The 22,180-nt window shown below is 43.6% G+C and overlaps 1 pseudogene; it reads right to left on the bottom strand.

The window, feature by feature from the left end:
• LOC131584609 (major facilitator superfamily domain-containing protein 1-like) overlaps positions 1-13,064 on the bottom strand; it is a 31,329-nt pseudogene extending 18,265 nt beyond the window's left edge.
• Between the last annotated feature and the right edge of the window lie 9,116 nt (positions 13,065-22,180).

Genomic DNA, 22,180 nt, shown 5'->3' with positions numbered 1-22,180 from the left:
GAGTCCAAAATATGATGTTCTGGGGTGTTACAGATGGATAATGTGATGGTTGGCTCTCACATTTAGGGGATGAATATTATGTGTATTGCTATAAACAAAAACCGATGTTCAAATTTAAGTTGTTCCTGTTCCAATCCTGGTTTATGTCCCTGGTTAAGGTGCTTAGCATGGTCAGCTCCTAAGGTTCATTGTTTAAAGTTTTTTGTCGTTTGTACCCTCCTTGTTCTCTTCCAACTCATCGGGTAATTTAGCCGCTGCTCCCCAGAATAAACTTCCGCATTCCCCATAAGCACTTGCGCACGTGCTTATATTAAAATCATATTACCACCTGTGAATAAAGACAGTCCTGGACAATGAGCCACTCTCAGAGAACACCTAGAAACCACACTATGGAGGCAGCAAGGACCCGAGGAGGATGGATACATCAGTCTCAGCCCAATGAACTGGTCACCATGACCTCAGTAGCGCTTGAGCTGGAAGACTCCCCTGGACTATCAAAAGAGTGGTCTCTGGACAATCCCTGTGAGGATAGAGACTCCGGTCCTGCTGATGACTAATGATGACAAGCCTGTGTGATCCTCCTCCTGGATGTTGACCACTGGGAGCAGCGGAGGCAGCGCGCACCCCGAGGCCCCACCTCTAGGCCCTTGTTGCCCTGAGAATCAGGCCTTTTGATATTGTTTTTCACAAGTTCTAGCCACTTTCCCAGGAAAGTAAGTATAAATATAGGTGTTTATACATTCCATTAAAGATATGCCTTTTGATAGTTGTCTCTCACAGCCAGTGCAATTGAGAAGGTGTTAACCTGACTATCCAATCCCTGGTCGTGGTTGGAAACCTATAAATACTGAAAGAACAAATAAACGAAAATTCTTTTACCATACCTTGAGCTGCGTCCATGTGAATCATTTCGTGTCCAACAGTGACAGGCCCATTCCTTTTTTAATAAAGGCTTGGAAAACAGAGCAGAAGGTCTCCTAGCCCATCATTTAGGTCATGTATGTTAAGAGAATTTATATTGATGTATAGTTATGCTATTGTGATTTGTTGTTTAGACATCTCTGTTCCCTCCATAGTCCCCCTTTTTGGTATGGTTGCCAAGGGATGGCCTTGGTAATCTTGGTAATGAGGCATTTGTGAATAAGGAAGGCTTGTTACTAGGGAGGCACGGCATGACAACACCTGACTCTGATCAAGAAAGAAGTCTCCACCGATGGATGGCGAAGAAGAGTTGACTGACAGTCTGTGGGTGGGGCCAGACCTGCCTGATGCAACACCTGATGCAAGGGTATAAAAGGCAGAACAGCCATTTTGTGGGTGAGCACATGGTGGTCTAATTCCATGCTCCCAGCACTGTAATTTTCTCCTTATTCAGTCCTTTGCTGTATTTTGTTAAGGTTTTAATAAACCTTTGAAATATTTAAAAGTGAGCATTTTTTCTCACATGGGGGAAAAGACATCTCTAGAGGTGTGTTACTGGAAGTGTCATATACAAGACACGGGTAAGACCACTCTGAAAGGAGGAGGGACCACTGCATGAGTGAATTGATAGAAACCAGCCAAGTGTTAATTAGAGGTTCCTTGTTATCAGAAGAGCAGGGTCTTGGCCAATGACAAGGAAAAACAACATATCCCACACCCCAAGCCCAGGTATGATTGAAAGGGTAAGTATATTTCTCCTCCCATTCAAAGAATATTTCCTATCCAAATGAGGTAATTAAAAGCCATCAATATGGCAAACCCTCCAGTGGCACCTCTGCAGGCCAGTGCATTACCTGGTTTTAAAGAGACCTTGGGAAATACATGAGCTAGATTGTGACATGGCAGTCTGTCCTTCATGACTGGCATCAGGCTATGCAAACTCAGGAGTTTCTTCCCACTCGTGTCAGTGGATCAAAGACTGACACACAGCGTGGAATGTAATGTTAAACAAAAGTTTTTCAATAACGTCTACTGCTGATAGCTCAAGAATAATTTTAGGAGCAACTGACTTGTGAAGAGTCAGTGTACAGAGTATCCTCAAAGTCTGTTTTTATAAATGCTGTTGCTTTAGACATCACTTCTGCTGCCATGTAGAAGTTTTTATTTTGCCCTACCCTATGATTTCTCCCTTCCTTGATCTGTAGGTGTGGAGGATGCTGAAGCAGCAGTATTGCCTTGTGTGAGGAGGTTGCTTCATGCTGCCGACCCATGTCCTTACCTGGCTGTGCTGGGCAGACTGTAAGCAGGTGAGCCCCTATTCACCTGCTCACTCATGTCCCACAGTGGGATGGAAAAGAGAACTGGAAGGGCAACAGGGCAAAAGTGAGGAAAAACCAACAAAGCCTTGCAGGTTGAGATACAGAATATAAATAAGTGAAAGGGAACAAAAACAAGTGGAAAAGCCCTACCAAGTGATGCACAAGCAATCACTGACCATCAACCAACTGATGTCCACCTGGTTCCAGGCAATGATCACCATGATTACCTTGGAAAAACCTCCTCCCCAGCTTAGTTGCTGAACATGATGCTAGATGGCATGGGATGTGTTGGGAAGGTAGAATTAGAAAGAAATTATAAATATGACTCTTTAGCCAGAAAAGCTAAAGAAGAAATACAAATGAAAGCACGGTTTGAATACTTCAAAGAAACCAGTCTGGTATGCCAGAACACATTCTTTCCACCAGTAAAACTAAGCTAAGACCCCTCTCCCCAGCCTTATAAGGAAAGGTCTGAAAGACCCTGAGATAACTAAAAATATGCAAAAGCAGCGATTTCTATAGGTCGCACACAAATGTTATTGTATTAGTATACTTATGAAGATTGGTTAGTAAAGGAATAGAATATTCAATGTATAAGTTATATAAGTAATTGTAAGAGAGTTCTCTCTCTTGGTCTCTCTTAGCTTTCTTGCCTCACGCTTTCTACACTCCTGCTGCTCTCTTTTTCCTGCTCTTTCCTGCTCTTCTTTATCCTTTTTTTCCCCGGCTCTCTCACTTCTGTTCTGTTACTCTCTTTCTTAGCAATCTTAAGTCTTGAACTCATGTATTCATATTTTACCCCCTTTTGTATTGTTCTCTCCGAGCCTGCTTTGAGCTCTATCTGCTGGCTCATAGCAGGCTCCCTCTCTCTCTCTCCCACGCCCTGAAATAAACTACTAACATCTAACTCAACTATAGAGGTCTCTGCCGTATCTCGGACCGTCCACCCTGAAGCGTCTCCTACAGGATGTCTCTGGTTTGCTAAAGAAAGTGTGGCTGTGTGGCCAACACTCTTCTCACCAGCCTGAACGTAGCACTGTATCAGCTGCTGTGCACAAAACAAACTTCCCCAGCTAAACCTAGCACACTCTGAACTGAAAAGAATTATTTTGGCCAAACAAGAAGGTTTTATAATAGCATTTAGCAAAAATAAAAGTGTCTGGATAACAATAACATTTGTATAGATGTATATGCTTTTATACATATATAATTTTTTAAAATTTTGTATGTATACATAAATTTGTGTAGTAGATGTAGATAGATGTATATATAAAACCATGTGTATCCTGTGTGTGATTTATTTGAAAACTAGTGTTAGAGCTTTAGAGCTTTTCTAGTGATCTGAAGGTCTCCGATGGGGAGGGTTGTTCCAACACTGCTTAGGGGAGCCCTGTTGTGTGTCAAGCTTTGTAGAGCTTCTAAGCTATGTTTGTGCCACTGCTGGTGTTTGTATCCACTTCAGGAGCCTGTGTTCCAATCACAGTTCTTATAAAATATATGCTGCATAAAACTCACTGTGGTTCCAAAGGGATGAATAGGAAAAATGTATCAGCATCCTGCAATGTAAATAATGGCTTGGAGATACTGGATTTATCTGCATATTGAGACTCGACACACACTTCCAGTTTTTTCCTCCAGAAACATTTTGTTTTACATATATATATACATACATATCTTAGAAATATTTTCTGTATATATTGTGTGTGTGTATGGGAGTATCTATCATTATGTAAATTACCTAATATATGTCCATGTTATATATATGGAAATAGATTATATGTATTTTTCACATTTATGACATATTTCCCTCCCTCCTTTCAATCCCTGGGTAACAGGCTGTGTGAATTTCTTTGTAGAACTAATTAAGTTTTTGTATTTACTCTTTTCCCCCCTTTTTTAGCACCAGTTCCTAAGTGACCTGGAATATAGATTGGGAGTGAGTTTGATTTCTAAGCCCTTAGTGAGAATGAGGATATAGGACTAGTGATGGGAGGGGTCAGACACACATGAGAGATTTGTATTGGTTGCATGAATGTTTGTACAGATTCAGGCTACCCTCTGTCTAGAAGAATCTTTAGGCTGTCTTTAGTGAGGAAAGGGACAGGCATGCAGGTGCTACATCCATTAATTTTCTGAGCATGGCCAGGTTTAATAATTCCTCCTGAATACACATGTCAGCAACTCTGGTGTCTGTGCTGTTGTGAGAACTTCCCAAGAGATAATCAGATCTAATAGACATGACTGATTAAAAACCTATGATCCAGAAATCATTTGGGATATCAGTCTGAACCTTGAACAATTGCATTTTCCATTAGAACCTGAGGACTGTTGCTATTTCCATCCTGTATCTAGTAACAAGCCCTCATGGAGTAGATGAGGTGTGGGGTTTTGCATTGGAAATAGAGGAGGGAGAGAAAAAAAATTAAAACTAAAAAAACAGCAGTGTATCAGAAACATCATCTACTCACAGCAATTATGGGACAAGAACCAGACCAATACAGACAGAGGAGGAGCACTCTTCTTTCATTATTACTTCAAGGAAGAAGATTAATATTTGATAAGAAAAATTAATTAGCTGACAAGTAAGATGGACATTCTGAACACAATCCATGGAAACCATCCTTGAAGAAACCCTTTGATGAGGAAGATCCATGATGGCTTGTAAATCCTGGAGCATATTTGTTGGAGGTTGGTTTTCTCAAGGATTGCCTTAGGTTCTACCTTGTAAGGATATCTATGAGTGTAGTATTGTCTCTCGGCTATCGGGCCTCCAGCCGACTGAACGTGAACTAGTAGTGTGCCCTGGTGGCCGAGAAGGCCAACGGCATCCTGGCCTGGATCAGGAATATGTCAGGGAAGTCATTCTTCCCCTGTACACAGCACTGGTGAGACCAAACCTCGAGTGCTGTGTCCATTTCTGGCCCCCTCAGTTTAGGAAGGACGCTGAGACACTTGAGCGCGTCCAGAGGAGGCAACGAGGCTGGTGAGGGGCTCGGAACAGAAGCCCTGTGGGGAACGACTGAGGGAGCTGGGGTTGTTTAGCCTGCAGAAAAGGAGACTCAGGGGTGACCTTATCGCTCTCTACAACTCCCTGAAAGGTGGCTGTAGGCAGGTGAGGTTGGTCTCTTTCTCCAGGCAGCAGCTGACAGAACGAGACAACAGTCATAAGCTGTGCCAAGGGAAATACAGGTTGGATATTAGGAAAAAGTTTTTACGGAAAGAATAATAAAGTACCGGAATGGTCTGCCCAAGGAAGTGGTGGAGTCACCATCCCTGGATATGTTTAAAAAAAGACTGGAGGTGGCATTTGGTGTCATGGTTTAGTTGAGGTGTTAGGGCTGGGTTGGACTCAATGATCCTGAAGGTCTCTTCTAACCTAGTAATTTTGTGTGTGCTTCTGTGTGTGTGATTATGTTCTGTCAAATCCCACTCATCTTAATTATTAACTTGATTTTATAGATGCTTAGTCATTCTGATTTTCATTTTAACTACTACCTGGTTCCTTCACTTGTGCATCCATAAATGTATCATCATAACATTTTGCCTTGATTGTAAATTTATTGCAAAACAGTAGCACTTTTGTTATTTTCTAGAGCTCTTGGAAGCCCTGGTTTTAGTCCTCTCATAAAAACCTATGCAGATAATTGTAATTTTAATGTAAGTTTTAAAGAAAGCTCACTGAAAGTAGTATGAAGTTGTCATCCTGCCCCTGACCTTGTGGCAGTTTTTTTCTGATTTAATACTTTCAGTTTTCTATCTGAAAACAGGCAATATCTCTTGGTATATGCTTCCTCTGGTTTATCTGGATTTTCTATCACTAAGCTCTCAGTTTCAGACACCTCTCAAGTGTTCTGAACAGTCCTTAAACACTTAATTTATTGAAGCATATGTCGTTATTTACATTCTGTTCCCAAGTGATTGCTTTACGTGAGAGAAAACTGAGACTTGGTTTGTGACGTATTAAATCTTTTTGAAAAGAAAAATTATCTTCAGTCATGAATAGTCAGGTTGAAGTACAGTTGTAGTAAGGATAATGTTTTCAAGGAGGAGAGGAATTTTATTTTGTCAGGTGTTATACTTAATTTTACAATAAAATGTGTGTTTCCTCTGAAAACAGAGGCAGCAGGAGGATTATTATGTAGTCATTTAACATACTTCGCCATCTCCTTCTAACGACTATGTGTTATTCTCTGGCCAGCCCACACCTCTTCTCAGGCTCTCTGGGTCCCCAGGGAATATCCTGCTACCAGACCTCTCTTTGCTGCTGCTGCTGTCAGAGGCTTGTCAGTGATATGTACTGCTGACATAGGGACTGGAAGAGAAGAAAATCACAAAGCATGGAATGAATAGCAGGAAGGAGAAGGGTTCACAGTGGCAAGAAACCCCAAGCTTGTATATGTTTGCTCACTTCAGTGTCTACAGGACAAAAGGAACAGCTCATCCCTCAATGTCCTGCTGCTGTGAGAACTCTCTTTCAAATAATTAATAAATCCCCTTCCCTGGCATTGCTGCTCTGTTTGCTGTAGCTCATCCCAGCTAGCTTAGCAATCATTCCTCCCACGGGTTCAGCAGAGACATAAACTCACCATGGATTTACTATGGCACTGAGTAAAGCAGACCTGTTAGTTAATTATATTCTTTGTTCTTGTCACAGAGGAAGAATTTCCCTTTTTGCTGAGTCTCTAATAATGGCACCTTGACTCTGGTACTTGTCCTGCACCCTTTTGTTGCCATACCTGAACATCTGTCTGTCACCCAAAATTTTTTCTGAAGATCTCTTTTAGATGCAGCTGAGGTTTCTGGTGTCTCTGCTAGAATTGGATCTCCTTCATATATTGTGTCTTGGGGTGGTTTTCTATTCCTTGACCATCTACTCTAGGCCCAGAAGTGGTTGCTGTAGCTTTAAGGTGAGTCTGGTGGAGGCTGTAGCCCTGGGGCTCTTGCACGACTTCTTCAAACCTCACTCCTCAGGTTTCCGTGGTGCCAGGCAGAGTGGGCTCTCTTCATTAGCTAGCTTACAAGCTTAGCTAGTTTGGTTTTTTTTGTTAGCTTAGGCAAAACAGTTTTTTCTCTTGCCCTGGCCTTGGAGACTGTGGCAACAATGCTTCAGTGACCTTTTTTTTTTCCCCTGAACTGTTGGGTCTGGTTTGCTCTGAGGTCAGAAAGGACTGTCTCGCATCTTTTTGGAATTCTACACACACATCCTCTCCACCCCTGTATCCATTAAAAATTCAAATTCTTCCTCCTGGGTGCCTACTTTTAAAGTTATTAAGGGCTCCTGCTGATATTTTGACCCCAGGAGATAGCACCCCTGACCCCCCTATTCATCTGTTTTGTAAACATCCTTGAAAACTTTCAGATCTTTTTCTCTCTGTAAGCAGTTCTGCCTACACTTTTAAGTGTCCAATTCCCTTGCAATAATGACATTAGACCCTGGTTACTAAATTCCCCTTTTTCCTTTTTAGGGCCTCTTTCCCAGGGAGCTCTGTTCCCCTTAACTTCCTCCCGATCCCCCTTGCTTTGGTCTGACTGGGGCCTCACTTCCCTGTAGGAGTGGGTCTTTGCATGGTGGTTTCATTTGGTAATAGCAGCTGCCATTACATTAGATTTTGCCTTTGCTTTTTCTTCGTCCCTCCGTACACACACTTTTTGGGCTTCTTTTAAAAGGTCATTTAATTTTCTAATCTTTTTAGTTTTTTTCTTATATTTGGCTAAGCATGAGCGACAAAGGTCACTTTTAACAGTGTGTCTAGCCTCTGTATCAGTGTCCATTCCTGAGTACTGTCTCATTTTTTTTTAACCTCTCCAGCTATTCAGTTGGAGTCTCCTCCTTTTCTTGTTGTTTTGTGAATGCCTTATGAGCATTCTGGTTTTGTGGAGCAGTCTCCCTGATTCCCCTGCTAACTAATGCTCTGTACTCTTCCATGTTTTGCCTTCCCCTGGGGTTATTGTGGTCCTGCATTGGGTAATGGCATCTTCTCCTGCAAGGGGGTCCTTTTGCATGTTCCCTTTCCCATATCCACATCCCTGCTGCTCGGATAATTTGTCTTTCTTCGTATGTAAACAAAAGATTTAGTATAGATTGCATTTCATCCCAAATATAAATATTTGGCCCCAAAAACTGATCTACTTGTTCTGTTAATCTAATAGGATTTACTTGTAGACCTTTTAATTATTTTTAAATGCCTTCACTTGGGAGCAGTTGAGTCGGATGGTTACAAACCCAATTCTCCCTTTCCCCCCTCCCAGTGGGACTTCCTGTAGAGGGTATAGTGATACTGCTTGGTCCTCATTTTTTGATTCTTCCCTGCTGGACTGCTCTTCCCCTGGTATTCTGGCTAGGTCTGTCACGGTGTAGAGGGGGTGTACCACGGCAAGATAGATGATACGGGGTGCCGTGACCTCCCTGAAGAGGCGTCTTTAAAAAGACAGCCCAGGACACAGGCATGTCCTTAGCCTGGTGAGTGATTGTCAGCTCAGCCCAGCGGCAGCTCTCGGGCAACACAGAGAGGGACTGAAGCGCTGTATGACATTCCACAGACAGAAGCCTTTATTAAGGGCAGGGCCCTTTGTGAAGGGAACCAGGAACAGCAGCTTCACGGTTTTCAGCTGGGTGTTGGCTTGGGTCTTGTTTGAGCTCTGATGGCGGGACGATTTGGTGGACTCTGGCGATGTCTCCATCTCCAGGCAGTGGTGGCTTGTCTTGTTGGTAGACCTGTGTGGGTTTCAGAAGGCTGTAATTGATTTGGTTCTGGTGCAGGGTTTGCTGAGCCTAAGTATGGTTTTATATTTTTTCCTGGGACCAGATGGTGTGGACACGCAAGCATACCCTCTCCCCCAGGTAATCAATGGGAAAGGTCCCAATGCTTGTTGTGATTCCGGCAGCTTCTCTGTGAGTTTGGCTCAGATCAAATTGGAGAAGTGCCGTATTACAGAGGGGTCAGGTTCTGTAGGAGAACAATTCAGGAAATTCATGACATACAGAGCCTTACAGAGCCTCTCAATGGGAGGGATGATCTCTGCTCCTCCCCACTGCTGATCAAGGACTCTCTTGATGGTTTGATGCGTCCTTTCTACAATTGACTGTCCTGTGGGAGAGTGTGGTATGCCCGTGGTATGTGTTACTCCCCATTGATTAAAAAAATCTTGTAATTTGTGGGAGGAGTAGGCAGGTCCATTGTTGGTTTTTATTTGTTGACTCCCAGGATAGCAAACGTGAGGAGAAAATGATGGATGGTATGTTTGACATTTTGTCCTGCGTGGGCTGACACAAACACTGCACTAGAAAATGTGTCCACTGAAACGTGGACATACTTGACTCTCTCAAAAGAGGGAATATGTGTAACATCAGTTTGCCATATTTGGCAGCTGTTTAGGCCTCGGGGGTTTACCCCAGAATTCATAGCTGGAATTTGGAAAGACTGGCAATTGGGACTTGTGGCAACAATTGCCCTTGCTTGATTTCTGGGTGATTTGAACATTCTTATTAATGCAGGGACATTTTGGTGGTAAAATGAGTGGGACAATTTTGCTTGAGCAAAAATATCAGGGACATTGGCTGCTCCAGCAGGCAGGGCTAATGCATCCACTCTCCTATTTCCCTCTGCGATGGCACCTGGGAGGTCGGTGTGTGACCTCACATGCATGATATAATATGTTTGCTTCCTGTGGGAGATGAGGTATATCAATTCAGAAAGCAATTTATACAAATTTGGGTTAGAGACTTCCTTTAAACAGGCATGTTCTGCTCTCATGGCTATTCCAGCGATGTACGCCGAATCGGTTACTAAGTTGGAAGGTTCTTGAAACTTTTCAAAAGCCCTGACAAAGGCTGCTAATTCTGCAATCTGTGGTGATCCTTCAACCACCTGGACATCAGACTCCCACTTCTGTATCGTGGGGTCTCTCCAAGTCATGACTGATTTGTGGGATTTCCCTGAGTCGTCAGTAAAAATGGTCAGAGCTTTGAGTACTGTTTTGATCAGTAGTAATTTAGGGACCAAATTGAATGTGGATTTGAATAATTTGTGGCCAGGTGGGTGTATAGAAATTTGGCCTGAGTAGCTATTGAGAGTGAACTGAAGGCTCTCATTGGTCTGGAGCTAAGGCTCCAAATCTCCAGTTGTCAATGGGAGAAAAATGCATGTGAACTTACACCCTGCAAGAGCGTGGAGATGGGCTCTAGCCTTTTTAATGAGCTCAGTTATGACTTCCTGCGGAGTGGTGATAGTCTTTGTAGGTTGATTATGTGTGAGGATCCACTTGATAATAAGGAGTGGATCTTTCGACACCATATCCCATTGAAAAATGAGTGCATACAAGTGTGGGGTCTTACCCAGGATGATCAATTGAAAGGGTAGGCTGGGGTCATAATGGTGGGCTTGTCGTGAAGACAGGGCCTCCTGGACCTTGACGATGGAATCTTGGGCCTCTGGTGTGAGGGTGCGCGGTGAGTTGAAGTCCTCGCTGCCACAGAGCAGGTTGAAGAGTGGCATGAGAACATCCGTTGTGATCCCAAGCAGGGGATGTACCCAGATGATGGACTCACAGAGTTGGTGTAGATCTCACAGGGTCTTTGGGTCATCCTGGATGGTCAGCTGCTGGGGTACGATGGTCTGCTCATGAATCTGAAGCCCCAGGTAGGTCCATGGGTAGGTGTACTGGATTTTGTCTTTGTGGATTTTGAATCCAGGGTACTCATTTGTCTTGTCTTATATAGAGTTTGTTTTAAATAGTTTTCGTCAGTGGCACAGATCAGGATGTCATCCATATAATGTAATATGATTGCATTTGGGAACAGGACCCTCACTGGGGACAGGATGTGGGCTATGTACCACTGGCAAATGGTGGGAGAATTTTTCATCCCTTGCAGGAGAACAAGCCAGTGGTACCTTTTTAGAGGTGCCTGTCTGTTCAGTGAGGGAATGGAAAAGGCAAATCTTGGGGCATCTCAGGGGTGGAGGGAGATGTTAAAAAAGCAGTCCTTGATGTCCTTGATGTCCATGATTGCAAGCTTCCAGTCCTGAGGAAGCATGGAAGGTGAGGGCATACTGGGCTGGAGGGGGCCTATATCTTCAATGAAATAATTTATTTTTCTAAGATTGTGGAGGAGCCTCCACCTATCTTTGCCTGGTTTTCACAAAACAAAAACAGGGGATTTCCAAGGGTTAGTTTCTGTGATGTGTCCCTTGGTGAGCTGCTCCTCCACGAGGGTTTCTGTTGCAGACCACAACCTCAGGATCTCGTCCAGGGAAGCTGCAGGGTTCTGGGGACCAGCATGGAACACCAACCGAGACGGGCTCCCGGTTCATGAAACCATTTATTCAGCATGGGAACAAACTCAGGTCCAGAACAAAGAGCCCTGAACAAAGGCAGAGCCAGGATTTTTGAGGGACAGAACTCCCGAGGGTCTCCACCCTTAAGGGTGGAGTTCAGGGTCAAGGACCACTAGAAACACAGCAAGGGAGAAACCCCCCAGGGACTCAAGTGCAATCAGAACACCTGAGCTGCCCTTCACAAGGGGTTTGGGGTGGGACAATGTAACTCTTTGTTTCCCCAAGGCACGTCAACAGGTTTCCAATGTGCGCAGTTTGGTATCAGATGGGGCCACTGATCAACGCACACTGGATGGTGTTGTTTCCAGGTGAGCTGAGGGATGGTAAGCTTGGCGCGCTCGTAAGTGACCCCTACTAAAAATCCTTGTTGGGAATGCACAGAGAGGTCCCCCATTGGGATAGGAGATCCCTCCCTCAGAGGGTGATTGGTGCCCTCACAACAAATTGCTGGATAGTTGCTATTTTTCCCTCGGGCCCTTCTATGATGACCTTTTGTTTGCTCTTCATAGAGACTGCAACTCCTACAACCCCCAAAGTCATTCCTGCCACAGGTTGTAATTCCCAATTGGCTGACCACTTGGAGTGGGCAATGATGGTGACGTCTGCTCCGGTGTCAAGCATGCCTGGGCAATGGATATTTTCTCCCTTGCAGAACAGGCCACACTCTATAATAGCTTTGTTGGAGTCCACAGCTTGAGCCCACATTATGGTGGGGTTGAGGGGAACCTGTTCTGGACAGTTTGATGGTAATAAAAAGGCTTGTGCCACAGGAGTCCGTCTATGTGAATAGGAAGGCAGGTCTGTACATGCCAAGGAGACAAAAATCTCATCTCCTGGGTATACAGTTTGGACTTCCGGAATAACGAAGATTTGTGCCAGTGAATTAGAAGGATCCCCAAGTATTAGAATATTGGAGGGGCCATTTGGTGGCCCACGTTTCTCTGTGGAGATTTTATATAAACACAGTCACTTCTTAGATGTATAGAAAGTCTGGTCACCAGCTGGTGCAGGGTTCCTACCTGAATCGCTCTGTATGTCATGTCTTCTGGATGTGGTCAGGGATTTGTGACGAGGTTCCTTGTGGAGGTGGGACGGTAGACCTCACTGGTGGGATGGAGCAGTGCGGCATTTGATTTGTTGTCGGAACATGGGGCCATCCTGCGCTCTGCTTGAAGTTTCCCAAACACGAGCTCAGTCTTGGAAGCTGTTGGTGGTTGGATGGTTGGTATTGATTTTGTAAGAAATGTCTGTCTGGACAACCTTTAAAGAAATGTCTAGGTTCACCACAATTGAACCAGCAGCTGGTATCTGCTGCATATGCGCCAGATATCACTTCTGCCACCCCTTTAACAACTTCAAGGGCCACAGTGTTTTCAGTGGGAGTGGAGACATGCTTGGTGCAGGCTTCTACCATGTGGTCAATTGTTGGTTCAGGGTCAAGCGGAAGGGCCCTTAAAACTGCTTTACACTCCGTGTTGGCATTGGCCATAGCTATTTTTGCTAGTAGTTCCTTTTGTGCCGGCCGACACTATTAGTTTTTCAATGGGCTTATCAATGTATTTAATGAAAGATTCACTTGACCCTTGCTTGATATTTGTGAAGCACTGCGTTGGCATTTTGTCGTCAGGGGTGGTAGAAAGGGATATCTTTGCAATATTAGCAATGTCATGTAAGGTTGCCTCATCCAGGTCTTGGGCTTGGTCCCAAGGCTTTTGGAAGTCACCTTTGCCCACCAATTGTTCCAATGTTAAATTTGGCTTGTTAGCATCTTTTGCATATGAATCTGCCAATTGTTTAAGATGTTTTTTCTACTGTCTCTCCCACAACATGTATTCTGCTGGGGAGAGGAGGCAGTTCATAATGTTCTTGATGTCATGGGGCACCATGACATGGGTGGTGAAGGTGGCTTCAAACAAATTCTTGAAAAACTGTGAGCTTCCACCATGCTCCTCAGATGCTTTGCAGAGCTTCTGAAAATCCTTGTAATGTAGGGGTTCCTACACATTGATGACCGCTCCTGCCCTGTCATGCCTATGTACTACAGGGAAGGCAAGTATTTTCTTTGCAAATGAGGAGTCTCCTGCCCTTGTGGCCTCTCTTTTGTTGCTTTATTGGAACGGCGAGAAGCATGACACAGACTCTCTTGTGAGGTGATCAGGAGAGCGCGAGGTTTATTACCTCAGATCTTCTTTTATAGATCAATACACGAAAGTACAGAAAGGTAAAACTCTTATTGGTTAGTGAACTAACACATTACCATCACTGGTCAGTGGGGTACACCACCCCTCAACCTTCTCTTTCAAGAAAACAAGAAACTTACAAACAGCACCTGCAAGGCTGTCTTCTATCTCTGAGGATTGTTTTAATTCCTCCTTATGATTTCCCAGGCCACTTTCTTAGACGAGACTGAGAAAATTATGCTCCCTGCTTTTGCTCATATTTAACATCCATACTCTTTGAATTTTTGCCCAGTGATCCTCACAATCAAAATCAGAGGAATTGCTGTTCTCATCCTCTGAGAAGGATGAAGGGTGCTGAGAGACAGCACGGGGCCATTTTGGGCAACTGGAATTTGCTTGTTGGTAGGAGGCAGTGGAAGCCAATATGGCCTTCTTCCGGTCTCTGTCATTCCAACTTCTGGTCCCGATGTTGTGGGAGACGGATGTGGAAGGGCCATTGGGGAGGAGCTCCGGCAGGAGGAGGTGGGGACAGGGTCTTTGACAGGAAGGGGTTTCCCAGTGGAAGAGGAAGGGTCCCGATGCAGTTACACCTATGGTAGACGTGTGGGAGGAGGAGGAACAGAGCCCAATGGGTGATGCAGGAAGAGGAGGAATAGAGGTGGGAAGAGAGCCATTTTGGAGTGCAAGGGTGGGAAAACTTGGGTGCTGAGGAGACAAGATGGTAGGGCTGGCCATGTTGCCAGCACCATCTTGTGTATTAACATTAAGTGGGGGGATGCAACTGGGTATGTGGGCATAGGGAGGAGGGTAGAGGAAAGGTCCAGGGCAGCATGGCCAGTGCTGTCTTGACAAGGGTAGAGAGGTGGTGAGGGGGTGTCAGGGACATGGCAGCAACCCTGTGCCTGGTGGCTACGTCCACCCGCCGACTGCCCCTCAGATGGGGAAGAAGGGTTGGGAGCACATGGAGAGGTTGAAGGGGATGGGGGTTTTAACTGGGGACCCAAAACAATCCCAAAATTTTTTTCCCTCCTTTTCAACTGATTGAATGATAGTTTGAAACAAAGGAAAAAACTCCACAACAGAAAAATCTTCACTGGCTTGAATGGTATATAACTTTCTTCCCACATTATCACAAAATTCCCCCAAACAAACAGAATCGGAATTAATTTTAAAATGTTTGAAAACCCAATGAACAAATCTCTTTAACTCCCCTTTAGAAAACTAAAAATTCCCCACGACAAGGGTACTTGGGAATAGAAGACCATCTCAGGAGGGCTAAGCTTAGGCCTACTGAGCTTATTGCCCATCCTGGTCCCTTTCCCTGCCCAACCGTGAAAGGAGAACAAAAAAGGCCCCAAAAGTATGAAACTCACTATTCTTCTTCAGGCCGATGCCTGCTGGGCCAATGGAAAACTGGTGGGAGGGTGGTCACCTCAGGGGTCTCTTCTTCCTCAGGTAGTGGAGGCAAGGGTCCCGGTTGTTACCCATTGGATAGCCCGTGCTAAAATGTAGGGGGGTTCTCCTCCCGGGGGTGGCAGTCCCAACAGCAACTTGCTTTATAGTGGAGTGCTACTTCAGGGGCTTCTTCACTTGCCCCATGTTGGGCACCACTTGCCATGGTGAGATAGATGATACGGGGTGCCGTGACCTCCCTGAAGAAGTGTCTTTAAAAAGACAGCCCAGGACACAGGCATGTCCTTAGCCTGGTGAGTGATTGTCAGCTCAGCCCAGGGGCAGCTCTCAGGCAACACAGAGAGGGACTGAAGCGCTGTATGACATTCCACAGACAGAAGCCTTTATTACGGGCAGGGCCCTCTGTGAAGGGAACCAGGAACAGCAGGGGTGCATTAGGTGCTGGTGGATATGGAAGGGACAGACAATCTAAGGGGTCCTAGGTTTTTGTTTCTTTTAATTTAAATTATTTACTTTCTTCAGAGAGGTTCCCTACTCCCAGCAAGCTGTGTAATCTTTTTTCTCCTGACTGACAGCTTCTTTTGCATTTGCATAAATGTTCAAAGCTTGGCACATCCCCTCCTCAAAGCAACCATGCAGAGGCCAGAATAAATGGTCTGATCTTATCTCCTCTTTAGTCCATTCTAGCATAGAGTAATGTATTTTGATTTTATTTTTATTCTTTGTGGGTCATGTTCTCATGACGTGGCGGCAGAGGTGGCTGGAGCGCTGCGACTTCCCTGGAGAAGCTGCCCTGAAAAAGACTGGCCAGAAGCATGGGTGTGTCTTCAGCCCGGTGAGTGATTTCAGCCTGGCGAGTGATTTCAGCCTGGCTCTGCAGCAGCATTCAGGCAACGCGGATGAAGGTACGGGAAAGCTGTTTGGCATTCCGCTCAGGACTAGCCTTTATTCAGACAGAGCCTATAGCGAAGGGAGCCAGTGGCAGCTGTTCTTCCGAACAGGGGAAAACTCGGGGTATTTATAGGGGAGGTGATGGGCGGGGGGAAACTGGAATACATGTATCGGGGTGGGACAGCAGGAGGGAACACCAATGGAGTGCAACAGTTTAACATAACACACTCAAAGATTTCTGGGAGTGATACTTTTCTCTCTCTTACAGAAAGTATCTTGTCTCCAGGGTAAAGCCAGGATCTCAGGACCTGCAGGTTCCTCCGCCCCCACATTCTCACTGTGTTAATTTTATTCCCAGGGGATTATTGAGACATATATTCTATGGATGCTTTCCAGCTTCCCTTTTCCCTGGGGGCTTGTTTCTTGCTGGCTTTGTGTCCCGTCTTACTAGCTCACACCAACACCTCCCGCACAACCCCTTTTGCCTCTCTTTTTTCTTAGCTTCCATGCAAATGTGATAAATGTGGCATTGGAAAAAAATTCGTGAAGGAAAATAAAGAAATATATGTTATATTTATAATAATGTAAAAATATAAAATGTAGTATGATCTAAAGATTCCTTCCTGAGTCAGGCAGTAACGATCCACTCAGGCGGTAACGATCCACGGGGACGCTTATCAGCCCGAGATAAAGGGCAGGACACAGGCAATCAAGCCAGACAATGAGAGTAGCCTGGCTGAGATATGGCTGAGATATCCATCTGCTTCACACCGGACCTGGACACTCCACCCCGGGAGTCCAACCAAAAGATGCAATCAGAAGGCACCCAGAACCATTCGCATGTGAAAGGACTCTGCCCAGTTGACTATTGACTCAGCTCGAGGGATCCGGGAAATCTATTCAACCGCACATCTAGACTCTTTGTTGGACTGTGCCTACTCTGTGTTTTGCCTCAGGATATGAAAATCCCTATAAAAACCCTGGACTGCGATCCCTCCTTCGTGGATTTGGGAAAATCTGTACCTCTGGGTATAGACCCCTGTCTACCTGGTGCTGCGCTGATTTATTTTATTGTGTTTTTTTTCTCTCGTTGCTTGTGATTGAAATTGTTTTATAATAAATTGCTTTTTATATTAACCTTATTTTGCTACTACATTTATAACACAAATCTAATTACACTCTTTACAGGTCTTTTCCCAATTCTCCTCAGATACAGCTTAACTTCTGGGAACTGAATACTGTCTTCCACACACGACTTTAATTATTTCTGCCTGTTGTGACTCAGCCTCTGCTTCTCTCCAAGCTGTTCTTATTTGAGGCTGTGTGCTTCCTTCTGTCCTACAGAAATCAAAAAAATGAATGTCCAATATCTGGTTCTTAATTCTGCTCTGCTACACTCCAGGCACTCTTCCAAGTAATGGTGCAATACCATCTCTTAAGACCGTTTTTAAACTCACACAAAACCGAAGGCTCACAGCCAGGTCCACAACTCAAGCACAAAATTGCATTCATACAAACAACACAAAATCTTTATTATAGGACAACAAGCACTTTGGCTATTTCTGGTCATTGCAGTCACCTGGAGAATGAAACTGTGGATACAAGCTCCCCACTGATTTCATACTAATAGTATGTCTCATCCATCTAGCAGTTATACCTGCCAGCCACACTGTAGAGGGACATACACATACACTTTACACTCAATTACACAATAATAATAAGGTGCTCTTGTTGTTAAATTAGGTACTAATATCCCTTTACAGATGCTTATGCATTCCACAATGATTTACCCTCAAAAATTTTCCTAAATCCCTCTAATATTTCCCAAACTTAAAATCTTTCTCTTCTCACCCACACATCTATGAAACCCCAGTCATACAAAAGCACTTGAAATGAACCTCAAAATCTTACTACGGAGGTTTTGCTGTCCCTGTTATCAGCAGGCTTATTCAGAGTAATTAATTATTCTTATTAATCCGTCTCTTCAGATCTCTCAGGCAGTGTTTCCTACTTAGCAGCATAACACCCCAGATCAGCATAACCATTCATGCCTTAAGGGTATATTGGGGTTTCAGGCTCTCAGCATCTCTGCCTTTCTGCATACTCTGCACTAACTTTTAACTATTCTAACCCTCAAAATAGCCAAGATTCCTGTAGGCAATCAGACATGGGTCGAATGCAGTACCACCCAGAACTAGGATTTCTGCAGGTGAAATTACAGGCAATTCCTCTCCTCTTTATTTTCTTAATTCCCCATTTTGACTCCAAAACCTTAAAGTAGTTAAACCTCCCTCATTCCAGGCTTTCATTCAGCCTCCAGCACTCACTTCATCCTTTCATTGGCTGGTCCCTCATGAAGATGGAAATGCGAATAGAAGGACTCCACAATTTGCTTTGCAGATCAGGGACTGTCCGTCTGCAGCTCACACACATACACACACTCTCCTGGATTTCCGTGACCCCCTTTTTCTGCAATATACTCACCTGTCTAGGTTTTTTATGCACAAATTAGGGGTTGCCATGTTTTTTTAGGGAGTTTTACATCACTCTCTCTTTTTGTCCCTTTTTATCTCCTACTGAGGGTTAAACCTGCAGTTTTTCGTAGCAGCAGGGAAAGTCCAGGCAAGCCACTTAATTAAGCAGGGCGCCTCCTACCCAGGACTCCCAGAGTCACGAAGACCGAGGTTTTATATCTGTGGAACCTCCAAAATTGTGAAAAACAGACTTGAATTTTTTTAGAAGTTTAACAAGGGGATGAAAAGGGACAATGTCCAGCATTGGGGTGTTTCTGGCTATTGGCCAAAGAACACACCAGCAGATCAAGACAGATTAAGTGTTATCTAGATACTGTTACATTACTGAGGAACATGCATATTAATGTTTTTATAAATAATTGTTGTGAGCTTTTTGATGTTTCAGGAACTATTTTGTTTGATTTCACACTCTGACTTATCTGCATGACATCCTGTGGGTTAAGTCCATATATTTTATTTCTTCTTGTGTTTCCATCCTGTTGTTTCACTCTTTCTGATAAGGAGTTAGCAAGTTCTTCTATAATTCTCCTCTGATGCTCTGGTGTGTGTCACTGTTACCACTTAGAGAGGTCAGTCAGCAGATGTGAGGGAAACAAGCATAACTGTCTTACAAGCAAAATTGCCTTACACCATTCTCTTAGTTACATAGGACCATTTTAACATTTCGTGTTTTGCTAAGGCCTCTGATATAATACATTCATCACACTACTATTTCTACAAGCTATACAGTGCAAAACTAATAGATTGTTTTACACTAATAAGCAGCCAAAAGGAGTTACAAATTGTACCATATCCAAATTCTTATGATCAACAACAACATGTAAAAGCTAAGACATAAATGTTAAAGCCATTATTGTAATTTTTAACATTTTGATTGTTGGTGTTTGTTTTTTGGCTTGTTGTTGTTGTTGTTGTTGGGTTTTTAGCTGGTTTTTTTGCGGGGGGTGTTTGTTGGTGTTTATGTTGTTGCTGTTCTGGTGTGGGGTAAGGTTCTGACAATTCAGTATCTAACATTTATTCATTTCTTTTCCCATGCCATGTGGGCACTTCGTTTTTCAATAAATGGCTGTTTTTTCCGCTTTCATCTACTAACATTCATTTCTTATCAGTGGTAAGGGATTGCTGAAACCCTTTTCTTCAGAAGAAACATTAATTCCGGAGCATTTGTTCTTAAACTTGTCCCTTCTAAACTAAGACATATTACTTTATACAAAGCAATGGAAAAAAATGGGGAAGTTGCTGTAAATCTTTGAGGCACTAAGGTGTGTGCAGCAACACCTTCCTGTCTGAAGAAATTGTCCCCAGCCAGGCCTGTCTACACCTGCAGCTTGTTAGCTGAAAGTACAGCAGGAAAAGCGGGGCTGGAGTTGGAGTCCAGGACAGGGGAAAAAAGCAGCATGGTACAGAATACATGCACAAAAGTGACACTGGCTATCTCCCATCTTACTCTGTTCATCTTTCTGTCTCTCACTGGATGGAAGGCTATTGGGTGCAGAAGGGCTACTACAAAACATTTAACAGCAGACAGTGTTTCTGGGATTATCATTATCCTCTGCATATTTTACTACACTTTTTAGCTCTTTCTTAGTTTAACATGGATACTTGTCTTAGCAGAGGCTATGGTTTATATATAACAATAGCTTGCTTTTTCTGTCCACTCTTACTGTATAGAGCAGGGCATAAAATGTCTAAGATCAGCAGGCTAGAACATTTTGGCCTTATTCAGAAAATCTTTTTGATCTTCAGTCTGTGGTCTACTCATCGATTCAATATGCATGAAAAAACTAATAAAGCCCACATGCAAGTTAATAGAAAGACGCCAACCCTGAACTTACACTTTGCATGCATTTATGGTGTTCATATCCACTGTGAATGTGATTATCATCTTCCCTGAAAAGCACACTTTGACATCAATGACACAGCAATTTGAACTAGTAGAATACACAGCTGGAAGACAGGACCGTTATCCTACAGCTCCTCAGAGTAGATTACACTGACTTTGGCAATTAGGACAATGCTGTCAGAAGAGAATGCTGCACCAGTCTCATAATTTCCTGATACAAGACAGCGAACCTTCAGCTGTAAGTGTTTGGGACAATTTAGGTAGCGCACAAGTCCAGCAGCTTATTGTTACAGATCAAAAGGTGGACAGTTAATGGGTATATGCTACTTTAGGGGACTGGGGCAAAAAGACATTTGCTTTAGGCAAAGATGCGATTTTTAAAGCAACTGTCCAGAAAATGCTACTGAAGCATGCTGAAGAAAGGAAGAGGAGAAAATAACTTTTCTGTCACCAAGCCACTTCAGCACAGCAGTGAGCAGGGCACTTTAACCTTCATCAAATCAGCTGACTGAAAAAAAATTATAGCAAATTTTATAAATCTGTGTTTTGATCAAAATGTTGTAAAAATATAACTATCTGAAGCATTTCAAATACAGAATCACAGTGCTTATAGTGATTTCACCTCTGCTTTCTTATGTTCTTTAAAGTATTTAAATAAAATATAGTATGAATAAAGAGTTGGAGTTGCTTTCAGGGACACAGAAATCCATGTTTGTTGTTATAAATGCAAAGGCAAATTTGGGATAAAATCAAAAAGAGAAATTTATTAATAAACAACAAAGAATGACAATGAGAGAAAAAAACCACAATAAAAATGGTCAGCGCAGCGCTGGGTGGACAGGGTCTACACCCGAGGTGTAGGGTTCCCAAATCCATGTCTGAGCGCTCTCAGGATTGGGGTTTTATAGGATTTTTAAGTCCTCAGGCTAAAATTCCAAGCAGGCTCCATTCACCAAGTGTGCTTGATTGTTCGGTGAATGGATTTCCTGGCTTGGAAAAATAGACCTAACCAGTGTCCGGACAGAGTCTCCTCATATGTAAAGAGACTCTGTATGTATTTTAATTTTGGGTTATCAAGGCTGAAGTGGTGTGATCCGGGGTTGGTGCCGATGGAAATCTCGGCGGAGTCTCCCCCTTTGTTTCCAGTGATTGTATCTCCAACACTGGTCTGACAGGTGGGCGATTCAGGACTAGCGGCGGATACTTTTCTGAGGCTCGTCTTTGTCGACTTTGATTGTTTCACAACCAAGATCTGCAGGGACGTTGGTCAGGTCCGGAGTTGGGTTCCTCCTCCGAGCTAGTCCTTTTGTTGTCTTTGATGGCTCTCATCCTGTCTATTTTCCGAGTTAATGTTCGTTATCTGGGTGTTGGCTGCAATCCTTTGCTTTCGGAGAAGAACTCCCGGCCAGGCTTGGAAGGAGGGTTTTTTTCCTTTTTACATACACATCTTTGGTTTTTTTATTATTTCAATATATACATCTTATTTATATCTTTACGAATTTTTATTTACACATAATTTATTACAGGGACACAGAAATCCATGTTTGTGAATCTGGGTTTCATCCAAAATGAAAGTTGCTTTCACTAATGTTTTATGAACACTAAACAAAACCTCTCCTGAGTCTTCCCTACAAGGCATGATTTCCCTTCCCCTTCTGCTTCCCCTTCCGCTTCCCCTTCCCTTTTCCTTCCCTTCCCCTTCTGTTTTCCATTCCCTTTCCCTTCCCCATCCTCTGCAGACTGA

This window comes from Poecile atricapillus, chromosome 14, assembly GCF_030490865.1.
Source record: "Poecile atricapillus isolate bPoeAtr1 chromosome 14, bPoeAtr1.hap1, whole genome shotgun sequence".
NCBI classification, from domain to species: Eukaryota; Metazoa; Chordata; class Aves; order Passeriformes; family Paridae; genus Poecile; species Poecile atricapillus.
The sequence above is the reverse complement of the archived record's forward strand: the minus strand, read 5'-3'. Positions and strand labels throughout refer to the sequence as shown.